The sequence below is a fragment of the Carassius gibelio genome, chromosome A8 (assembly GCF_023724105.1).
Source record: "Carassius gibelio isolate Cgi1373 ecotype wild population from Czech Republic chromosome A8, carGib1.2-hapl.c, whole genome shotgun sequence".
Lineage (NCBI taxonomy): Eukaryota > Metazoa > Chordata > Actinopteri > Cypriniformes > Cyprinidae > Carassius > Carassius gibelio.
The window spans coordinates 27,354,112-27,361,611 of NC_068378.1; the positions used below are offsets into that span (position 1 = coordinate 27,354,112).

General features: G+C 37.8%; 1 long non-coding RNA gene across 1 annotated transcript in view; it reads right to left on the reverse strand.

Moving 5' to 3' along the window:
* Positions 1–1,721: 1,721 nt before the first annotated feature.
* LOC128019097 (uncharacterized) overlaps positions 1,722–7,500 on the reverse strand; it is a 15,905-nt gene continuing 10,126 nt past the window's right edge. The window contains exon 3 of the long non-coding RNA XR_008185068.1: positions 1,722–6,693. This is a non-coding gene — a long non-coding RNA (uncharacterized LOC128019097). The remainder of the gene's footprint in view (positions 6,694–7,500) is intronic.

A 7,500-nucleotide genomic window follows, 5' to 3' on the forward strand; every position in this document is an offset into this window, starting at 1 on the left:
ATAATTTAAAATACATATATAAATATTTATATTGATGTATTTAAAATTAACTAATAAAAATTACTAACACATCAAAATTACTACAATTTTAGATAAAATAAAAAAGGATGACAGAAAATAATAAAATAATAAATAATAATTTAAAATACATATAGAAATATTTATATTGATGTATTTAAAATTAACTAATAAAAATTTCTAGCACATCAAAATTACTACAATTTTAGATAAAATTGAAAAGGATGACATAAAATAATAAAATAATAAATAATAATTGAATATACTTATAAAAAATATTTATACTAATGTATTAACAAGAACTAATAAAAATAACAAACACAAAAAAATACTAAAACTGTAAAAATTGTTAAATAGAAAACCAAAAACTTCCAAAATTCAAAATATTAATAAAAACTATAATAGTACATCAGTGATGATAAAATAACGCTACAGTGCATTATTTGATTAGTCATAAGAAATAGAGCAAAATCTAAATGTTCTAAATAGTATTCTTTTTATTTATTAATTTGTAAAACCGTATATTTCCAGATTTAAACACATTTCATTAGTCTACTTATGCCATTTAGAAGAGAGCTTGTTTTTCTTCCATAATGACTCTAAAGACAAGTTCTGTATGAGACAAAAGCACAGACGGTGTTCAGCTGAATGTAATAAAACGAAGAGGCACTGGTTTTATTCTCCTAGTGCTGTCATGCCTGCTGTTTCCATCAGCATCGACGTCCAACATTCGGCGTCTGCGTCTGGAGCTGTGCAGGAGGACAGGTGCACGGCTTTCACATGACGCTCCAAACGGGATGAAGTCCATGTCTGTAATTGTCATCAAAAAACAGCCAATGAAAAAGAAAGCATGCAAATCGTCCGATCCACCTGCTGCTCGCGCTCCAGACCGACGCACATGCCTTTACTGATCTCTCTTTCAATGCTCTTCCTCATTTACAAAGTGTTTCCACTGTAGATTTAGTACACGTCCCCAAACGAGTCAGTGATCGTAAACCATTTCAATGTGAAACTGAAAATGTTAGTTCATTGTATTTGTTTACATCAACATTGCTCTGAATGCTCATGAATCCATGCATTTATAATGATATTGCAGCTGTCTTATGATAACATAATATTTCATGTTCACAAACAACTAAACAAGCAAATCAGACCAATAAATCAATCATTATACTTCCAGACAAACATGCATTGGTCTTTCTCACAAAACTAACATTTTTGCCACAAATTATGAGGAAAATAATTTTTAATTCCTCGGTTTCTTTCTTTCTTTGAGAGTGTGATTGTATGTTTGTTTGTATTTATGTTTACATTTTCATTATTTGTTTAGACATAATTTAATTTGATTAAGCATAAGATTTTCAAATAAAGTTAATACAACGAACAGAGAAAAATCAATCAAATGAAAGTGATTAAATAAAGCACCATGTTAATTTCATTGATATTTTACAGTTTTGTATCTTTATGCATGTATTTTTCTTTATTTTTCTTTTAATTAGTAATTTTGTTGTGTTTTTGTATTTTTGTACAAATGCATTTTTATGTCATTATTTTTCCAGTTATTTTAATATAAAGCATAATATAATGAATTTATTTTATTTTATTATAAATATTTATATATATATATATATATATATATATATATATATATATATATATATATATATATAAAAGCAAGTAACACATTGCATTAAACATGAAAATCATTATTTAAAAAAAAGTGAAAATCAGAAACATTGCTTTGGCAATTCCATGAAATAAAAGATTTATTATTATTTTAAGTTTTAAGTTAAGGTTTTAGTTTTAGGCTACTATAATAACCCTGATTCAGTATCTTGATAAATATTTGAAACACACCCGATCCTGAGAATAACTCTGATGCAGTCCATTGCAATGCAACACATGCTGAATACGCTTTCACAACACAAAACTGACAGCCAGAGGATTTCACTGTCCAACAAAACACACAGGAGGCACAGAGAGTCTGACATACAGTGGAGTTTAAAGCCATCTGCTCTTGTGTGAGTGTGTGTGAAGGTCACAGTGAAGTCCTTGGGCAGATATGATAAGGGACTTATCCACTGGACCGGCGCTGACCTCTGGATTCAATAGTGAGCTGCAAACCCATCTCAGCATCAGATCAGATTGATTTGGGGATGAGAGAGAGAGAGAGACAGCGAGCCCCGTCCGTCAATGCCCCCCGTCTCAACACTGCTTTAATTCAGCACTTTTTGCTCCATGTGGGAGGGTTGCAATCTGACAGGCTTTTTTGCCTGTCATCTAATGTAAAGGTGTGATGGGAAAACGCCTCGAGTCGCCTCCTCCTCGCCCGAGCATCGCTGCCAAGTCCTGAAGACGGCCTGTCAATCGCTGCCGCACAAATAAAAGCCTGGCAAACTCATGCGGGGATTCGAGACTCGATGATGTGTTTTGTTCTGATACGGCGAAACACGCACAGACAATGTGTGACACAACAGCTCTTCAGAAATCAGCTTCGAAGGAGAAAAATTACAGGCTTGTTAGAGTCGATGCTTTTGTTTTCTTGTCCCTGCGGAGTGAAAACAACATTCTTTTGTTTAGCAATGTCTGGTTAAAATAGTAAAAAAAAAAAAAAATAATAGTAATAATTCAACTGTTTTCCTTTCCGTCTTTGTGTTGCATTTTGTCTTTTTTTATTTCTCATAACAATAGCATGCTTTCTTATACTGGGGTGCATTGTGATTTTGAACAAATCACATCAGAGACAGATGCAGAGAAATTATCCAAAATAAACAAAGTCGAACCTCATCCAATGCATGAAGTTAAAGTAATATTTCTCTGAAGTAGACCATAGGCCAAGTGCAAAAAAATAAAAAATTTAATGTTTTTTTTTTTCAACATTTTTCCCAAATGTTGAACGATTTTGTAGGATAAAAGCTACATTTCTCCAAATCTGATGAAGAAACAAACTCATCCTATTCTTGGATGGCCTGAGGATGAGCACATTTTCTTCAAAAGTGCATTTTTGTACAAACTGTTCCTTTGAGAGGATATGTACGGTGGCAGAGAAAGCTCAACGTGCTGCAATTTAAGAAAACACATGCAAATTTGAAAAACACCAGCAAAAAAAAAAAAAAAAAACCATCTTCATCAGTTTGACAACACAAGTGCTGCAAATCCTTACAACACATGCAATTAACAAAAGCACTGCACGAGGAAACCACAGAAAGTGTCTGACCTGGCTTGGATTTGCTTATCGTGCAATGGCTACTGGTCAGTGGAGTTGTTGGTGAACTGAAAGGTGAGGTTTTTATTTTATTTTATTTTTTAATATTATAAGTGTTATATGCATGTGTTGTGATGATTTGCAGCGCGTTTCGTTATATGCATGTGTTGTGATGATTTGCAGCGCGTTTCGTTACATGCATGTGTTGTGATGATTTGCAGCGCGTTTCGTTATATGCATGTGTTGTGAGGATTTGCTGCGCGTTTCGTTACATGCATGTGTTGTGATGATTTGCAGCTCGTTTCGTTACATGCATGTGTTGTGAGGATTTGTAGCGCGTTTCGTTACATGCATGTGTTGTGAGGATTTGTAGCGCGTTTCGTTACATGCATGTGTTGTGATGATTTGCAGCTCGTTTCGTTACATGCATGTGTTGTGAGGATTTGCAGCGCGTTTCGTTACATGCATGTGTTGTGATGATTTGCAGCGCGTTTCGTTACATGCATGTGTTGTGAGGATTTGCAGCGCGTTTCGTTATATGCATGTGTTGTGAGGATTTGCAGCGCGTTTCGTTACATGCATGTGTTGTGAGGATTTGCAGCGCGTTTCGTTACATGCATGTGTTGTGAGGATTTGCAGCGCGTTTCGTTACATGCATGTGTTGTGAGGATTTGCAGCGCGTTTCGTTACATGCATGTGTTGTGAGGATTTGCAGCGCGTTTCGTTACATGCATGTGTTGTGAGGATTTGCAGCGCGTTTCGTTACATGCTTGTGTTGTGAGGATTTGCAGCGCGTTTCGTTACATGCATGTGTTGTGAGGATTTGCAGCGCGTTTCGTTACATGCATGTGTTGTGAGGATTTGCAGCGCGTTTCGTTATATGCATGTGTTGTGAGGATTTGCAGCGCGTTTCGTTACATGCATGTGTTGTGAGGATTTGCAGCGCGTTTCGTTACATGCATGTGTTGTGAGGATTTGCAGCGCGTTTCGTTACATGCATGTGTTGTGAGGATTTGCAGCGCGTTTCGTTACATGCTTGTGTTGTGAGGATTTGCAGCGCGTTTCGTTACATGCATGTGTTGTGAGGATTTGCAGCGCGTTTTGTTATATGCATGTGTTGTGATGATTTGCAGCGCGTTTCGTTACATGCATGTGTTGTGAGGATTTGCAGCGCGTTTCGTTACATGCATGTGTTGTGAGGATTTGCAGCGCGTTTTGTTATATGCATGTGTTGTGAGGATTTGCAGCGCGTTTCGTTATATGCATGTGTTGTGAGGATTTGCAGTGCGTTTCGTTATATGCATGTGTTGTGATGATTTGCAGCGCGTTTCGTTACATGCATGTGTTGTGAGGATTTGCAGCGCGTTTCGTTACATGCATGTGTTGTGAGGATTTGCAGCGCGTTTCGTTACATGCATGTGTTGTGAGGATTTGCAGCGCGTTTCGTTACATGCATGTGTTGTGAGGATTTGCAGCGCGTTTCGTTACATGCATGTGTTGTGATGATTTGCAGCGCGTTTCGTTACATGCATGTGTTGTGAGGATTTGCAGCGCGTTTCGTTACATGCATGTGTTGTGAGGATTTGCAGCGCGTTTCGTTACATGCATGTGTTGTGAGGATTTGCAGCGCGTTTCGTTACATGCATGTGTTGTGAGGATTTGCAGCGCGTTTCGTTACATGCATGTGTTGTGAGGATTTGCAGCGCGTTTCGTTACATGCTTGTGTTGTGAGGATTTGCAGCACGTTTCGTTACATGCATGTGTTGTGAGGATTTGCAGCGCGTTTCGTTACATGCATGTGTTGTGAGGATTTGCAGCGCGTTTCGTTACATGCATGTGTTGTGATGATTTGCAGCGCGTTTCGTTACATGCTTGTGTTGTGAGGATTTGCAGCGCGTTTCGTTACATGCATGTGTTGTGAGGATTTGCAGCGCGTTTCGTTACATGCATGTGTTGTGAGGATTTGCAGCGCGTTTCGTTACATGCATGTGTTGTGAGGATTTGCAGCGCGTTTCGTTACATGCATGTGTTGTGAGGATTTGCAGCGCGTTTCGTTACATGCATGTGTTGTGAGGATTTGCAGCGCGTTTCGTTACATGCATGTGTTGTGAGGATTTGCAGCGCGTTTCGTTACATGCATGTGTTGTGAGGATTTGCAGCGCGTTTCGTTACATGCATGTGTTGTGAGGATTTGCAGCGCGTTTCGTTACATGCTTGTGTTGTGAGGATTTGCAGCGCGTTTCGTTACATGCATGTGTTGTGAGGATTTGCAGCGCGTTTTGTTATATGCATGTGTTGTGATGATTTGCAGCGCGTTTCGTTACATGCATGTGTTGTTAGGATTTGCAGCACGTTTCGTTACATGCATGTGTTGTGAGGATTTGCAGCGCGTTTCGTTACATGCATGTGTTGTGAGGATTTGCAGCGCGTTTCGTTACATGCATGTGTTGTGAGGATTTGCAGCGCGTTTCGTTACATGCTTGTGTTGTGAGGATTTGCAGCGCGTTTCGTTACATGCTTGTGTTGTGAGGATTTGCAGCGCGTTTCGTTACATGCTTGTGTTGTGAGGATTTGCAGCGCGTTTCGTTACATGCATGTGTTGTGAGGATTTGCAGCGCGTTTCGTTACATGCTTGTGTTGTGAGGATTTGCAGCGCGTTTCGTTATATGCTTGTGTTGTGATGATTTGCAGCGCGTTTCGTTATATGCTTGTGTTGTGAGGATTTGCAGCGCGTTTCGTTACATGCTTGTGTTGTGAGGATTTGCAGCGCGTTTCGTTACATGCATGTGTTGTGAGGATTTGCAGTTCGGGTCTTGAATCAGGAGAGAAATCTGCACAGATCAAGCAGCGTTTAAACAGTCCTAAAACATCTTAATGCTGGATTAAAGTTTCATCTTTTGTCTTCTCCAGATGTTCACTGATGGACTGGAGTGCTGTGGATTATTGTGATGTTTTTATCAGACTCTCATTCTGACGGCACCCATTCACTGCAGAGCATCCCTTGATGAGACACTGATGCAATGTTATATCATGAATGCATTTCTCATCCTAACCTCGGATCGCTTGAGGGTGAGAGCACTCTGAGTAAGTTTCCACTATTCCTTTAACATAAATAACACAAGCAAATTCATATCATATAAATATTTCAAAGTTTTGACATCAGTATCAGTACGGTGTGTTTGCACTGGCCTCCTGCTGCTGCTAAGGTTAATTTCTGCATTGTTTCACATCAAATCACATATTTGTTCAGCGTTTTCCTGCTTGCCTCACTCACAGTAATTATTAAACGGCGCTTGTATGAAAATCCCACTTCATTTCACCCAGACGGAGATGAACACTGGTCTCCGAGTCACAGAGAATCAGGAACAAATCCCTCCGCCTCATAATCAAGGGGATTCAGGAATAACGTCCTGCCTGGAGAGCTTCTGTGAATACGGTTCTCTACGGCTCCATCAGTGTGCGTTTCTGTCCTAGATTTGAGCACAGAAAATAGCATTTGGGTCAGACAGCGAGGTGAGCCGTGTGTTTTCTTACATGCTTCAGAAGGTTATCACTGAAACCAGCCCATGGCCAAATAGAGACTATCATAACATCCTGCAGCTCTTACTCAAGACAGAGGTCAGAAACACACAATCCTTCAGAAGGAAAGTCATATTTTAACATCTCAATTCTACTTGTAAATCAAAATAGTCCCACAGCTTTTTCTGCCACTACAGGAATTTATTTCTTAAAATAAATTATAGTTGTGAATTAACACAACTTCCTCGAAAGTACTAAACAATCACTGATGGAAACTGAAGGAACTGGAATCAATGGATGCTGAATCAGAAGCACAATTATTATCTATCTTATAATTGTCATTCTTAACCCTCATATTCTGGCCATTCTGACCTGAAGAGGATTTTCCTTTCCCCCGAAAATGCTAGTTAATGTTATTGCATTTGGATTAAAACTTGGTGATATTTATTAGGAGTTAAAATGCATGAGAACAACATACATATATTTATGCAAAAAAAAAATAAATAAATAAATAATAATAATAATAATAATAAATATATTTTTTTCTCACCTTGTTACACTGGTGTAAGTATTAAGAATTGTATATTTTATATCTGGTCAAAAAAATCTAATTAATTTTGAATGAATATTTTATTATATTTTATTTAACATTTTATTGTTATTTGTTTATGCATTTATCTATGCATGCATTTTCTCGTTTATTTATTTAACAATTTTTATGGTTTTAATTTTAGTGCATCAAGTTAAACTATTTAATT